Source organism: Sus scrofa, chromosome 13, assembly GCF_000003025.6.
Source record: "Sus scrofa isolate TJ Tabasco breed Duroc chromosome 13, Sscrofa11.1, whole genome shotgun sequence".
Classification (NCBI taxonomy): Eukaryota; Metazoa; Chordata; class Mammalia; order Artiodactyla; family Suidae; genus Sus; species Sus scrofa.
This window is the reverse complement of record NC_010455.5, coordinates 179,487,848-179,504,416: the sequence shown is the minus strand read 5'-3', so window position 1 is coordinate 179,504,416 and position 16,569 is coordinate 179,487,848. Positions and strand designations below refer to the sequence as shown.

The window sequence follows — 16,569 nt, the reverse complement described above, 5'->3', positions numbered from 1 at the left end:
ATGACTGACATTGGAAAATGCTTTGGGGAAATATAGCCCTGCTACTAAATGGTTTGAGTGAAGTCCCCCTCCCCTCCCCAAACTACTGACCTATGGGAGAAAGGTGACAAGACCAAGATAAGCTATTGTGCCTATCTTCCACTTTTGTCTTTCTATTCTCAACCTTGGCAATCTCTCTCCAGTCTCTGACCCTAGCCTAGCTTCTTCAATCAACATGACACGTCATTACCAGATTAATCTACCAGATTAATTTACTTACTAATCCATCTGATTAATGCTACCTGATTAATGATTCTGAAGCTCAAACCAGATCATGTTACTTCTCCCCTTACAAACCTTTAAGTGTCTCCCTAACACCGACAGGGTCAGAAGCAAACTCATTCACCTAATCTGCCTTCGTTTTTTTTATATAATGATTTTGATTTTGTTCCATTATAGCTGGTTTACAGTGTTCTGTCAATTTTCCACTGTACAGCATGATGACCCAATTACACATACATGTATACATTCTTTTTTCTCACATTTTCATGCTCCATCACAAGTGACCTTCAACTAAATCCCCACAAATCTCTTTCACACATGCACTCAGCTATAGGCAAAGTGTTGCTGTCTTTAATCCAAACACAATGATTTTCTTCCATCTCCATAGCTTTGTATTGTTTTCTCATTTAGCTTTTCCTTTCTTCTCTACCTGTTTGATTAAATGTATGAATTTAGGAATATATATGTATAAGAATTCATGGTGTACATTTTGTAGGGAAAAAAAATATGTGAAAAGGAATGAGGATTGAGAGGACCAGTAAAAAGAGAGTAAGGAGGCACGTGCTTCAGAAAAAAAGCAAAATTAACTTCACAGGCTCTATTATCATTTTCTTTGCACATTAATAATGTTAGACTTCTGCCAAAAAGTCACTGTGGTCATACTGATGGGGGTAGTTTTACTGACCCAGTGAATAAGCTAAGAAGACTGCTCACACATCTACCCAGAGGATGACAGGCAATGAACCATCAATGCATAATTCCTCATAGTTTAATGCCCTGTGTTCAGCTCTAACACCAAAAGCTATTTGTTAAAGCAGCTTTAAAAAAGTTTTATTTGCTTACCTTGGAATTATGGTGGTAAGGAAAGAAAACAAGTTTTATTTATTTATTTACTTATTTTTGTCTTTTTAGGGCCACACTAGTGGCATATGGGGGAATCCCAGGCTAGGGGTCAAATGAGAGGCACAGCTGCTGGCCTACTCACAGCCACAGCAATACAGGATCTGAGCCACATCCTTAACCCACTGAATGAGGCCAGGGATCTAACCTGCATTCTCATGGATACTAGTAAGGTTCATTACCACTGAACCATGACAGGAACTCTGAGGACAAGTTTTAATGAGCAAGTTTGGACAACTTGTGAAAAGGAAGGCAGGGACTGAGAAATTCAAAAATAAAAATAGGAAAATGTGATTAAAAAAAAAGATATTTATACTTACTACACTTTGCACTGAAATTAATGAACTTGAGAATCAAGGTTCTAAAAATAATTTTAAGACCCTAAATGAGCAAGAACAATTAATTATAAGTATTTCATGTGACAAATTTTTAATTATAGCCAATATAATGTTTGATGGAAGGAGAATTAACATTTACCCAAGAGAAGAACTTGAAAAATGAGAGATGGTGCAACAGCTTATTCATTCATTCATTTATTTATTCATCCATTCATTCACTCATTAGAAAACTCATGTCAAGTCCCTTGTGAGCCATTCATTCTATGAATGTGTATGTGAGGGGTAGGAGTTTGCAACTTACCATTTCATATTTATAATGAGAGCTTATAAGGTCTTATTGAAAAAGAAGTTAAAAGGAAAAATAATCACAATCCTTGGTATAAAAATTCACTAAGATGGGAAACATATTTAGCACATGTATATGCAGTAGTCCTGGAAAAGCTCTGGCCAGAGGTACAAACACATTTACATTAAAAAAGAGAGCTTCAGAGAAGAAACACTTAAATTATGATCTATTATAATAGTACAAGATATCAGATTTATGTAAATTATTTAGGTTGAGTTTGAGGAGAGTGAATGTTTAGGAAATGTTTAACTGTCTTTTCTAATAAAATCTTGTATAATAAAGATAAAATGAGAAAATACAATTTCTCTGTATGTGTGAAGTGTTATTCTAGAAGTCCAGGATAACTAGAGGTATTATTAAATTAGACTTTTGAAGCAGAGCAATGTAGAATGCAAGAAAGTCTAATTATTTGAGTTGGTGTATGGCTTTTCCTAATTACACAAACCTCATGAATATCAATGAAAATAACAGAGCTTTGATATAGTTCTAAAACTGTTATAGAAACCAAGACTCCCTCTTTTTTCATTAATTGCCCTAAGGGTTTTGTCTCACTTCTCTCTCTCTCTCCTTTTTTTTTTTTTTTTTTTTTTTTTGTTGTTGTTGTTGTTTCTCTTTGCTTGTTTATACAAGTGAATCAGTTTAAGAAGAAAGTTGAATTGGTAATCACCACAATAAATAATTTTTCTAAAGTCATCATAAAATATTTGTAATTTAGAATAGCTCTTGTGATAATGATATAGGATCCATGATAATCAATTATAACTACATTTTGGCTTCTACAGGAAAGTTGAAATTTGTTTATTTGGATTCTCAAATGACAAAGGAGGGAAATGAATGTCAATCTGAAGGGGCTCCAACTATGTGCATTGACCTCAGGCTTCTTTCTGAGAGCCTAATTCTTTTGCATGGTTCAGCAAAATAATCACCAAAGCTGGACATTGGCCTTTGGGAGGAGAGAGGCCTGAATGTCAGAACATTTTTAAATAAGGAGACTTGGAGAACACTCCAAGGGTTGGTAGAATTTCTTTGGTGGCAGAGGAAAAAGCTCATAATTCAAATATTGCTAAATAATCTAAAGACAAAGTCATATTTTGAGTTTGAAGCATGGTCAGAAGCCATATTATACACCAAAGGAACACAGGTTGGAGTCAGGAGAGCTGATTGTGAACTGAACTCTGTCACTCTCTAGGATCTCTGAGTCAGGTTTCTTAGTCTCCATGGTATTTGGTCTCCTCATCTTTAAAAAGAGGGGAAGCTATCAATGATTTTTACAGCTCCTTTTATTTTCAGCATTTTGGGCTATAAGAACACACCAAGGAAAATAAATCCTATGTGCAGAAAGAGATTAGTACATAAAGATTTTATTTCAGCTTTTTCACAGCAGCTCTTTTCTCACTTCCCAGATAACTATTGTTGACCTTATTTTCATCATTTTCCCTAACATAAGCTATTTTAGGTTTGGGGTTTTTCTTTATTTATTTATTTTTTCCTGACCAACTGTACTTCCTCTGTCCTGGCTACTTCCTTGTGTTCTGAACAAGCAGCAATGCACATGCATATCGACTTGGGTGGGATTCAGTCAGGTTCTCCTGGCCATAAAAACTTCTTCATGAACCAAAATGTATATATTCCACTCTCAGGAATGAATAACATTTCTGCCACTCAAAAAGAACTACTTGTAAACATCCTTTTTGAATGCCATTTCAGAGGACAAAATCCAGCTTTGACAAATGGGCGGGTGAAGTTTAAGTAAGATTATAAAAGAAAGCAGAAGAACAGGGGCTATGCTGTGTAAGGAGTGCTGGGTTGGAGTGAGACATCCTCTTCTGCCTCCATCACCCATTTCTCTCTTACTCTCTCTCTCTCTCTTTCTCTCTCCCTCTCTCGCTCTCTCCCTCTCTCATATACACACACTAAGTACCACCTTTGAATTCTTATCCTGATCATGCAGACATGTCTATATAATGACAATCATAGTCTCTATTGACTTAGCACTTGACTGTGTTTCAAGTACTTTGATATTTGTTGTCTATGTGTTGTGATTGTTTGGTGGCATTAGTAGTCTCATTTTAATGATAAAATAGATTAATTTATATCATGTAATAGTAGGCTGCAGAACTGGATTTTAAGCCCAAATCTGTAAGAATCCAAAGTTTTCCTGAAAAGGGCATGGCTTTGAACCTTCTGAATTTAGGCTACTCACTTACCTCTACTTTCTCATCCATGAAAATGAGGACATTATTTCCTAACTTGCTGTATGAAATGAAATGATGCATGTGAAAGTGCCGATTGAAGGTAGGGGCTTAATTACTTACTAAATAGAATCCCTGCCTTTGAGATGCAGTGTAACTGTTCTCACATTTCATTTTATATTAGTGCTATGAACTAGGCAAAGCATTATTGCCATCTTACAGGTGAAGAAATTGAGATACATGAAGAGGTCCCACAGCAGATGACATCAAGATGGTACTGAGAAACCTTCTGACTCTCAGTCCATACTTTTTCCATCACCAAATAGTCTTTCAACAGAAAGGTAAATAAACATGGTGGCAAAGAGGAGTCATATACATGATGGAAATTACGAGTATTGGAACCAGATAAGCCCGTCTTGAACTGTAGCCTCACTGCCTACTCTCCGTGTGACTGCTAAGTTATTTGATTTCTCTGAGTTTCAGTTTCTTATCTTTATAGACATAATGGAGGTTTATTTGAGGAGCTCTTGTAAGAATTGGATGTAACGTGTTTAACTGTACCTGACACTCAGTTAGAACTTAATGAAAAAGAGCTACTATCTCTAGTGCCAACTATCACTATCTACTTACAATTTATAATTGTATGTTTATAATTATTTACCTTTAATTCAATTCAAAACAGCATTATGTCTATGATATATCAGGTATTGCTCTGGGATGTGTGACCACAAAAGTGACCAATTCTGGCATTAGAATCTCACCATCAATAATTGACAGCAATTTTGTATCATAAGAGATAATGCTGCAGTAAATGTACATTTACTATTTTTTCAGTAATTTTTAAGATTTTTAATATTTTTTGTCCAATTTCCCTTGTAGATAAAAAAGTCAGAACTGCTTAGTTCAAATGCACACAGGGTGGATAGGATGAGACCCTGCTTCTTGGCGGTGACCTGGTGTCCGTATGCTTGTGAATCTCTGAGGCATGCAGACAAAAAAAAAGGTGGGGTTCAGTGTGCATGTACTGGGCTCATCATTGCCCTTTTCTGACTTCCCAAATTGTCACCATATTAGCAGGGTTTTACGTATAAACAATTTCAGCTTTTTAAAATTCCTTTCATATATTTTGTCATAACCATATCACACATGCACATCATGATATTTATTTGGATTCTCTCAGGCATACCACACCTTTTTCATGAGAGAATGAAAAATGAAGGAAAGAAATTCATGTCTCCTCTCCTTCCTGGGAAGTTGTAAAGCAACTGGTTGAATTCACTCTTAAAACCCTTATGAATATTCAGTGTAAGATCTTTATGCAGCTCGTGGTTCCCAACTATTAAATACAACCATACTGATGAATAATTAGATTAGAAATATGGCCTTTTTGCAGTTCACCTCAAGCCCAACCCAAACTGAAGCCCACATCTCACCCACTGAAAGCGATTTTTAGCACAAAATGGATTACATTCAGGAACTCATTTATGTATTCACTCAACAATTTGTTTTGAAGTATTTACATTGTGCCAGATAAGGAAGATGTTCAACAGCAGAAACACTGTGAGTTTTATAGCCCAATTGGAAACAAAAATAAAAATAACCACACAAATAATAATGAAGTGGTCACCTTGATGTGAACTACACAGCTCTGTGGAGGCCTATAATTGGTGTATTTGATCTAGTCAAAGAGTCAGGAAACACTTTCAGGAGTGAGGATGATTGAGCTCAAAGCTGATGTAAAAAACAGGCATTGACTAGCCAAAACGAGGGTGAAGGAGAGAGTGTTCAGCGTGGCTGGGAGAGAGAGCAAGGAGATGTGGTAGAAGGTAGGTCTGAGGAAGGATCAGACAACTTCTGGCCTCATAGGCTATGCTAAGCTTTGTTGTTCATCTTCTATAAGCAATGGGAAGCTATGCAAGAACTGTTTTAAGCTAATGGCTAGGGGTTTTATTTGTTTATTTCTTATTTGTTGATACATACATACTTAAGTTTCTACTTTGAGAAGATTGCTTTCCATATAGTGATGAGAATAGACCGGAAGGGAAAAAGCGATGCAAGAGGATGGTGACTTGAACTGTGGTGGTAAAGAGAAGGAAAGATGAAGAGTTCTCAAGCTCTCACTTATGTCCCCAGTATACACATTTCTCCACACAAAGAAATGTCAGCTTGGGAAGTCATTTTTCTGTGGTGCAAACCAAAAAGTCCCTTTCACTTCAGGACTTTTGGTCACAGATGACAGCAGAGAAGTGATACAATGACACGACTGCCCATTCCAAATGTGTCCTTTAATTTTTAAAGCTTAGAAGCTCGCAGCCACCATCGTGGCTTAATGGAGTCATTACCAATGGATAAGGAAATGTCATCCATTTGCTTCCTCTGACTCCACTTGGACATAGGCCATTGTTTCTACAAAGAGTGGCTTGGAGCCATGCAAGGTTTCAAGGGAAAGTGGCCTTTCAGAGGGGCACACGAATAGATAATGCATATTGCCACCGTAAAAATCTCTAATGAATATTAAGGGTGGCTTTCATTTGTAGTGATTGAAATGAACTCATAAATTCTCGCTCTAGGATGCAGGAATTTTTTCCTCCCTGTGGAGAGATTTAATGGATTTGTGGCATTCTGAATGATTTGGCCAGAAATCAGAGGTACCTACGCAGTCACCCACAAAGGGCACTTAGTTTCTTGCATGTGATAGTCACCGCCACAAAACATTTTCTGTAAGAACCCAGAATGATTGATGCAACCCACCGTCAGTCATGACAAGGTATCAACTGAAAAACTGGAAAAAGAAGTGGTTAAAGACACCGCAGCTTTAAAAACAAATTTGACTTTTAGAGAAGGGTTATTTCCTTTAAAAAAAAAAAAAAAAAAAAAAAGTTAGACCTGCCACCTGCAAGAAATTTAGATCAGTTGTTTCTGGCAAGGGCCATCATATTTTGAGGCCACTGAGAGCTCCTACTGCTCTCTGTATGGAGGAGATTAAACTGTTCCCACACAGTGATAAATATATCGCAAAGAGCCATAACAGGAATACAGTACATTGTAGCAGTTAATGGTACAACTTCCAGTTAAAACAATATTCTCAGGGGTTCTTTCGCCAGTCACATTTTATATGTGCTATTTTTTGGTAAGTTAATTTTTTTTTACATTTGCACAATCAATATCTTTCAAAGCTTTCTAAAGGGTGAAGAGAATTAGAGGCCAGAGTTCTAGGATCTTTGCTAGCTGTGTGGGCCTGGGTTAGCAGAATACGCTCTGCAAAGTCAAAAATAGTCTGTGAAAACAGCAGATGAGGGTTCACATTAAAAATACCATCAGTTCTAAATTTTCTATACATGGAAGGAAATTGGGGAAATAACCCCAAGCAGCGATTACTCAAAAGGCATTCCAATTTTACCAGGTGACGTGGCAGAGAATCTCTTTTTAGAGAAAATAACTTTTTCAATGCTCTTTAACACTAGCTTTTCAATTCTTGAAGTAGAAAGAGTTCTGGGTAATTTTGTTCTGTTGGAGGAGTGTTTTCCTTTGTGGAATGAATCCATGATCCTGCTTTCTTATCTCATGAGTTAAGACATTCCGAAAGAAGTTAGCCCAAATGTCTTACATTCTGTTTATATGAAGGAATAGTGACTGTAATTTAAGACACTGGTTCAGTGGGAAAATTTCTCTGACTATAGACTTGCCTCTCAGTTAGGCTTTCCTAGGATGGGAAACTTCTTTGTCTGTAAGGATTCTGGATAGGAGGACAAGCCAGATGTTATAGGTTAGAATTTCTTTAGCTCCAAAACAAATGGATGAAACTAGCTGACCGCTGAGATTTCTTCCAATGATAAATATTTGCGAATCAACTTTGTGAAGGAATAAATAGTGGTTGTGGATTATATCAAACCATTATATAGGGAATAGGGCCTGATTCCTATGACAATATTCCTAAACTCAGAGCCTTATGTTTTAAGATGTAAAATGGTGGACAACTTTTATTATCCAATATTAAATAGGCAAGAAGAAATGTGTATTGTTCTTTGAACTTGAATGTTTTGCCATTGTGCACTTACAACGCTGATTGGATGGGAAGGTTGATAGAGTTCTCTTGAGGAGGGGGACTTAGTGAGCTCATTTTAGAGGAGAATTAGAAGACTCTGGAACCCTGAAAATTTGAAAGAAAGAAATGACGTTGAGAAAAAAATCACAGCTCATCTGATGATTCCAAATTATAACAACCCCTGATTTACAATTTGTCTAGAGTATTATGTTCTAAAACTACCCCTCAGTGTGTGGTTTCACGAACCACCTATATCAGAATCATCTAAGGTATTTATTATTAAGTTCTGCCTGCTCTGGATTTACTAAATCAGAATTTCTAGGATGAAAACTCTTTTACAAGCTCCTTCAAATGATATTTTTATGTTCACCAAAGTTTTAGAATCACCTCTATAAAAGAAAACAATTCATTATTCCCTGATTTTTTTAATTTCATCTTCACCAATCCAGGAATTCTTTTTGAGAAGCCCCCATATATGTATCACTTCCACAATTTATTTAATCTGGCAAACACAACAACCCTGTAAAGTAAATAATTCACTTTCCAAATGAGGTAATAGGGTTCTGAGGATGGAGGAAGTGGGCTAAGCCCTGTTTCAGGGCAAGCCGGGATTTCAAAGTCTTCCAAATCCCATTCCTATAAGAGAGTCAAGTCACTCTAGGGACCTCACACTGAGAACACAGCAAAGGAGTGCACTGGGCAGCCTTTGAGAATTCTTGGTACTAAAAATTCCTATGATTTGCCTATATGAAAGTGTACAGAGCATCTCACAGGTTCCACTGATATTTCCCCAGAGGTAGTTTTGTGCTTTCCAGACTGACTTGGTTGAAACTCCCATCAGAGAGTGTTTGGGACTTTTGATAAATCACAGAGTAGAAAAATCCCCAGACAAAGTGTATAATAAATGACCAGGCCACTGAAATATCTTCCAGATTTTACCGAATGCTTTTGAATATAAATAGCTTTTATGATCATAACATAACCATTATTTTCTTCAGTAACACTCTAAATGGAATCTGATTTTTAAGTGGGTCGTGGTTGTGTTCTTTTGAGTTTAACATCCAAGCTGGATAAAAGTCATTTTCCTGACTCATTTGTGGAACTTTCTCCAATTATGGGTGACTCTTTCATTTTCTATGCTCCAATTTTTCAACTGTCTCTTCTGCCAGTTTCTCCTTAGTGTGATTGTTTTATCCAACTGCCTTCCTATAGTTCTAGTGGCCATGGAACTCTCTGCCAACATTTCTCTATAACATAAGGCCCCTATTGAAGCATTCTACCCAGTTGCTGAGGAGCAAAAATCATGCCCTCTGTCAGAGGGTTAAAGGAAATGTCTGATTTTGTTAATTATACAGTCCATTTACTTTAGTGGGAGTTTCCAGTATCATTTGGTCATGATCTTTAAATCCTAATATGTTTGAACCAAATTGATAGGTTTAAATGGGATCTTGAAGTGGTATGTGTCTGTGTGTGTGTCTGTGTATGGGCGGGGGGGGGGGGCGGGGGGCGGGGGACGTTCTTTACATAATACTACAGCAACTCAAAAAGAAGTATGTGAAAAGGTTTAATTTAGGGAGTTCCCATCGTGGCGCAGTGGTTAACGAATCTGACTAGGAACCATGAGGTTGAGGGTTCAACCCCTGCCCTTGTTCAGTGGGTTAACGATCCGGCATTGCCGTGAGCTGTGGTGTAGGTTACAGACGTGGCTGGGATCCAGCGTTGCTGTGGCTCTGGCATAGGCTGGCAGCTACAGTTCCGATTCGACCCCTAGCCTGGGAACCTCCATATGCCGCAGGGGAGCGGCCCAAGAAATAGCAAAAAAGACAAAAAAAAAAAAAGGTTTAATTTGGTTCAACATGGCCAACCATTGCTTTGCTTTTATCTTTATTCTAAGCTAGTTTTTAAATGGCATTATGTGGTGGTTAATAATGCAATATGTTTTTTTTTTTTTTTTTCCTTACTGTTCCTTCAAGCGTCAGAATAGGTTTGGGAAAATCATTGGTGTGAAATGGTAACTGAGCTGATAATTTTAAAATATTTATGTTAAAAGGCCTTTTGAAATTGAATACTTAGCTTCTGTAATGTGCTTTTCCAAACAGTCTGTAACCCTTGGATACCCTTGTTCACCACAACTAGTAAATTTGATGCCTATATTTATTGTGCATTGATTTGGTTTAGATGAAAGTGGAAGAGTCTCCTTTGAATAAAATACAGTTGAATTTAAATTCAACCAATAGAACCACAGTGCAAAGGTGGTTACTGCCAAAGCGTTGTCAAGCAACATTCCAGCCTTTTTATCTGGGCAAATTGCTAGAAAGGTGAGCTTATGTCTTCACCAGTAGCAAAAACAGAACTAACTAGAAATTAAATTTGCATATACAGAGTTGGAAATGAATAAACTATGATATGTCCCTGTTTTTTCCACTGTCTAGATTTATGCCCCCTCCCCACCTCACTGGCAAGGAGACAGTACAATGGTTTGCCTTTCAAAATGAAACTTATCAACTAATCACCAATATCTAGTATCCACAGAACATTTTTGTACTTTTCATGTGATTAGCATTGATGTTTAGAAGTTATGCAGCATTAGATTTTAAAGGAAGAAACCCTGAGTTTAGAATCCATGACATACATAGTTACATTACTGTTCAATTCCTGGTTGCTTCTTCTGTGTAGTGGGAAAATATAGCCTTTCCCCCAGACTTATTGTTAAGATGATAAGACATATTTTATGTAAAGGTCCTTAGCTCTCAGCCTGGATATGGTTGGTGGCCAAGAATCTCAAGAACCAATGTTAAAAGGAAACAAATACATTTCTAGAAAGTTTTATCTTACAACCATGGTGGTGATTATACATTCAGGTGTAAATGAAGAATTTGTTGAACTCATTGACTTGCTTTTAAACTTAACTTTACTACTGACTCTAAAATTCTCTGTATAGCTCCCAGAGTAAAACTTAACTTCATCAGTAGAGGATGAATAGTTGAATTAGCCATCTCCTCTGATTAATTTCCATTAGTTTTCCATTTCCTTTTCTATCCCTTCAAAGCCTGCCCACCATCTGGCAAGTATGTATTTGCTACAACTTCTCCTCCGAGGTAGATTTTGAGTTACTCCTCTTTGTCCTCAATTTCCTTCTCTGACTCCTCCTGAAATATAGTCCTTTGGGGTTTTAGGAGGAAGTGACAGTGTAGTGAGGTCTTGGAAAAGAATCACAAAACAGAAAGTGAGAAAAGGGAAGTGATCAAAAGAAGGGGAGGTGGTCCATTCTCTGGCTGTAGCTGTAAAACCAAGGTTTTATGTACAGCTGACTGCTAAAGAAATGGATGAGGTTGCTTTTGGCTTGTTGTGTTCTCTCTTAATTTACTTGTGAGTTTTATTCTCCATAAAGGGTTTGGTTCTGTGGTATAGTGGAATCAGAGAGGCCTGAGTTCAATTTTTGACTATTTGTTAGCTTTTTTACTTTAGATGAGGTAGTTGTTTTGTGCCTCCGTTTCTTCTTTGTAAAATTGGAGATAATAACATTTTATACAGTTAAGAGGAGTGAGAGGCAATGATCTATAGTAATGTATCAATAAATCTTCATTTTCCTCTTTCAAAAACCTCTTGTCTTCTTGTCTCATTCTATACTTTAACAACAAAGTAGACTGAATCTATGAGTATGGGAAATTTGGGCTTTAAACTGTAAACTACATCCATGTAAATCTTCCTTCAAGTCAATATCTTTTAGATTATCTGATTTGAAACCAACTGCATGGGTTCAGAAATAGCCACCTTCTTTCTACAATCCAGATAGTAAATGCAAATTAGACATTTGTTTATTTATTTATTTATTTATTTATTTATTTATGTCTTTTTGTCTCTTTTAGGGCCACACCTGTGGCATATGGATTCCCAGAGTAGGGGCTGAATCAGAACTGTAGCCGCCAACCTATACCAGAGCCACAGCAATGAGGGATCCAAGCTGCCTCTTCGACCTACACCACAGCTCACAGCAACGCTGATCCTTAACCCACTGAATGAGGCCAGGGATCGAACCCGCGTCTTGATGGATGCTAGTGGGGTTTGTTAACCTCTGAGCCATGACAGGAACTGCAAATTAGAAATTTTTTAAATGGAGGTAATCTCCAAAACTAGGCACATGATAGGAACTAAAATATGGTATTTGAAGAAAGGAGTGAAAAACACAAATGAATCCCAGTAGATAAGTATACTTAACTCAGCCATGCAAGCAGACATAGAGTAATCCTGGTTTACTTTTTTACCACTATTAACTGTGCCTGTATCACTTGTTTGGTCTTTTCCTGTTTAGTAATTCTACCACTACATGTCCTGATACACATGCCAATCACAGAGAGATAAGGCACTCCTCTACCAATATCCATGTTCATAGCTGCTCCAAATATTTTACATCTGTTCTTTCCTTGGAGAGAATGTGTTCTGCAGGGTAAGAAACTAGCATATAATACTGATTAAGGCTTCCAATCTCTCTAATACATCATTTTGTATGAACCACTAATACAAAACCCCTGTCATTTGTGTACTCATGCCTTAATAACTAGGGAAGAAGGGCACATGACAACAGTTCAGCACATTTTCAGGACAAATGAGAAATGAAGAGACTAGTGTTGTCCTTAGATCTGGTACTGCCCTTAGCTGTTTCCTTAAATCAAAACTCTTCCTCTCTCTAAGCCTTAACCTTCCCAAATGAATTTTATGACTTTCCATATCAGTGCCCAAGACATCTTAATATTAACTTCTCTACACAAGTTTGCATGTTTATTTAGAAAGTCTTAATTGCATAATCTCACTGGTTTTTAAATTTATTATGGTATGTACTTCATGTTTTTTTAATAAAAGAAGTGATAGTAAATTGCTTCTTCAATATAATACAATCAGAAACAGAATTTACATTTTTGGTTATGCCACATAATTAATATTTCTGTAACATTGTCAATTACGGTATTCAGTAAATGAGATGAAAGCTATCTGGAGATATGTTTTATAGTAATTAAATCATTTACTCATATGCAAGTATGACATGTTGTGTCTCAGGAGGTTGTGAGGAAACCGCAGAATGTGAACAGAATGCCGTAACAGTATCTTCTTGTTTGTTAGTGAATTCTGTCACTTGAGTCAAGATAATCACTTGTAAAGTGTGCGTGTGTGCCGTGTGTGCGTGCATTTATGTTGCCTGAAACACTAAAAACATATATGAGACATCAGTATTTATTTTAGGTTATATTTAAACTATTCAAGATTAGAAGGAGCTAAAGAGTACATAGACTTAGTAGTGTGTCATAGGTTTGAACGCCACCTACCTCAATTAGAGAAAAGTCATTTGCTTGCATCAAAGCTGCCAAATATCATAGTTCGTGACATTTCGAGGAAATACCCCTAACAGAAATAACAGCTGTACTCCAGAATCCTTAGTATTGATCTTAGTGATAGTATGTTTCTTAACAAGTTTTTTAGTTGCACAGGAATAGACATTTCAAAATATGGATGAAAACCAGTTTTTCTAATTAAGATAAAGAGCAAGGAAAACAATTCTGGGAACCGAAATGGTTTGCGGCTGGAAAATTAATTTTATTCGCTTTATGGTTCTAAGATTTTTAACTGAATTTTTAAATCGATATCAAAATATCAACATCAACATCATTTTAAATGCCCATATTGTAGTATTAGTACTGAGTACTGCTGTTTTTCATAGTGACATTCTCATCACTAACTAAGGTGATCCAGGAGGATTGAATTCCAAAGTATGAAAGTATGCCCCCCCCCCTTTTTTGGCCATGCCCATGGCGCGTAAAATTTCCTGGGCCAGCGGTCAAATCCATGACATAGCTGTAACCAGAGCCACAGCAGTGACAATGCTTGATCTTTAACCCACTGAGCCATGAGGGAGCTCCAGTATGCCCCTTTCTTTATCCAGGTAATGTTACGAAGGCAGGAAAGCTCTAATGTTTTGGACCAAACCGAGAGAAGGAGAAGAGTGCTCTTTTCTCCATCCTTTTTGTTTGTTTCATAGATGAGCAGATACTGAGGGACTATAGTGGTCAACAAGCTTTGGAAATCTTGCAAATTCTTTACATTCCCTTTCTCTAATCTATACTCCACATCTCAGTCAGAGCCTTTTATCTCATGCACAAATCTGGCTGCATTGCTTTCTTGCTTTCAGTAGTTTTTATCCCATGTGAATTGTAATCCCATTACATTCAAATTTATACTATTTAACATGGTGTATCAATTTCCTAGGGCTACCATAATAAAATATACATAGTACATGGATTAAAACAATGGCTATTTATTATCTCTCAGCTCTGGAGGTTTGAAATCCAAAATCATGGTGTTGGAAGGGCCGTGATGTCTCAGAAGTCTTTACGAGGGGATTCCTCCTTGCTTCTTTTAAATTCTCGCAGCTCCAGGTGTTCTACGGCTTGTGGCAGCATAATTCAATTTCTGCTTCTAGCTTCATATGGCAATATTCTCCCTGTGAGTTTCTATAATCTTTCCTTTGTGCATGTGTGTGTCCAAATCCCCTTTTCTTTTAAGGACATCTGTCATGTTGGATTATGGGGGGTCAATCTAATCCAGGATGACCTCAATTGAACTGATTATGTCTGCAACCACCCTATTTCCAAATAAGGTCACATTCTGAGATACCAGGGGTTCGGGTCTCAACATAGCTTTTTGGAGGAGTACTATTCAACCCATAACACATGGCCTCCAAATCCTTCTCAGTCTGGCCTCAAACCACCTGGCAGCCCCATCATCTATCTTTCTCCTCTTTTGCCATATCCACTTGCCATAGGGAATTTCTCCTCACTCTCATACCACACCAAACACTCTCATGCATCTGATCCTATCACATAATCTTCTTATTGCTGGAATGTCCCTGCCTTTTCCTTTGTTTGCCTGGAAAATGCCTATTTGGCTCATTATTACCTTAAGGATTCCTTGGGATTTTACCTCTTTAGTAAAATTTTCCTTATTTCTTCAGACAAATTAGTAATTTGCCCTCTATGCTTTTCCTGCTCATGAACCTTGGGTCAATGCAGAACACATTAGGTTGACAATGTACTGATCTGTCTTCCCACTAAACTATACATTCTCAGAAGGCAGTGCCATGCCTTTTCATCTTTGGATACATGGTAGAGTGTCAGGCGCCCAGTAGACATTCAAAACACTTTGTTACACAAATAAGATACGGCCCCTCTTCCATATCTTAGAATATAAGAACGATGACAGGAGTAGCAAAGTAATGTTTTATGCCTGTGGGGCATTCAAGTCCCACTCAGGCTTCTGTGTCTGCTTGATGGAGGGATTCTGCCAAGTCTCCTTCATCAGGCAAGACAATGAGTCACAGAAAGGCCTTAGGGCATGTTGAGTTTTCCTAAGCTTATGGTGGCCAGAGGTGTGATGTCTTAAAGACTAGCAACAGATTTCTATAGTTTTCAAATTGGTACCTTCTCAAGGTGATAGCGAGTGGATTCTATTCACCTGCTGATTGTCAGCAGAGGAGATGACCTTTCCTGGCAGAAATAAAGAAGGTGGCTCTGCATGAACTATTTGACATACTTACTGATTGTGCTAGAAAAAATATATACATTTTCCAAGTATCTATCATCTTGTAAAGAAAGTTTCTTTTCTCTTTCAAAAAAGATGTGTTAGTTTTCTAAAGTACCAGTTTGACAGAGATGAGTTAAAAAGTTCAAGTTAAGCTCTAATATTTAGAGAATTATAGGGCCAGGGTTTTAGTGGAGATGGGGCCAATATAATTTCGTTCAATAGGAAATGAAATATTTCACGCCAATGAATGCTTTGCAGGAAAGCTTCCAGGTTCAGAATTAGACATCCTAGAATCAGAAGCTGAGTTGATAGAAGAGGAAATTCAGTTTTCTTTGTGCATAAAATCAGGATAAGTACTTCATAGGGAAGCTGTTAGGGTAAAAAGTTATGTTAAAAGCTGTTCAGTCTTAAGTAAGAATTCTATATAAATCCATAATAGATCATTATCATCATTAGGAAGGTATGTTGACATATCATTGATTTATGAATAAAGGAGAAAAAAAATTTTTGAAAGTGGTTTATAGTGTGTGTTTCAAAATTTTTGCAAGATTTTTTTCTTTTTTCCCAACAACCTCTAGTTAAACATTTATTCTACCTGCCAAAATCCCTTTTGGTTTGGAGAGATACAAATTCTTAGATTTTGATCCTAATGCTTGTTAATCCAAGGAAATGACTTAAATCGTGCAAGCCTATAGAGGTGAGCTATTCATCCATTTAACACACATTTCCTGACCCTCACTCTGTACCAGGCACTCTGCTAGTGCTAGTGCTAGGCCTGGCCTCTGCCTTCTAGGTAACCGTGACGAGCAAACAAACAAATAAAGGCAGTAAAATGAATCAAGCACCTATGTGTATTTAGTTGGAGAAGATCTTCTATGGCGGTTACATGGAGGCTGATGCCTTAAGGATGACAAG

At 37.2% G+C, this 16,569-nt stretch overlaps 1 protein-coding gene and 1 long non-coding RNA gene across 6 annotated transcripts in view; one reads left to right on the top strand and one right to left on the bottom strand.

Annotated features, from left to right (window-relative positions):
• The window catches only part of LOC102161811, a 194,452-nt gene that overhangs the window by 11,419 nt on the left and 166,464 nt on the right, over positions 1 to 16,569 (bottom strand). For 4 of the 5 annotated variants that reach the window (XR_001300623.2, XR_001300624.2, XR_002338004.1 and 1 more), the window contains one exon: positions 8,096 to 8,187. This is a non-coding gene — a long non-coding RNA (uncharacterized LOC102161811). Of the gene's footprint in view, positions 1 to 2,413; positions 8,188 to 16,569 lie in introns of those variants that run through there. The other variant, XR_001300625.2, reaches the window with a different exon arrangement.
• SAMSN1 (SAM domain, SH3 domain and nuclear localization signals 1) overlaps positions 1 to 16,569 on the top strand; it is a 77,866-nt gene that overhangs the window by 4,943 nt on the left and 56,354 nt on the right. The gene's annotated exons all lie outside the window — the stretch shown is intronic.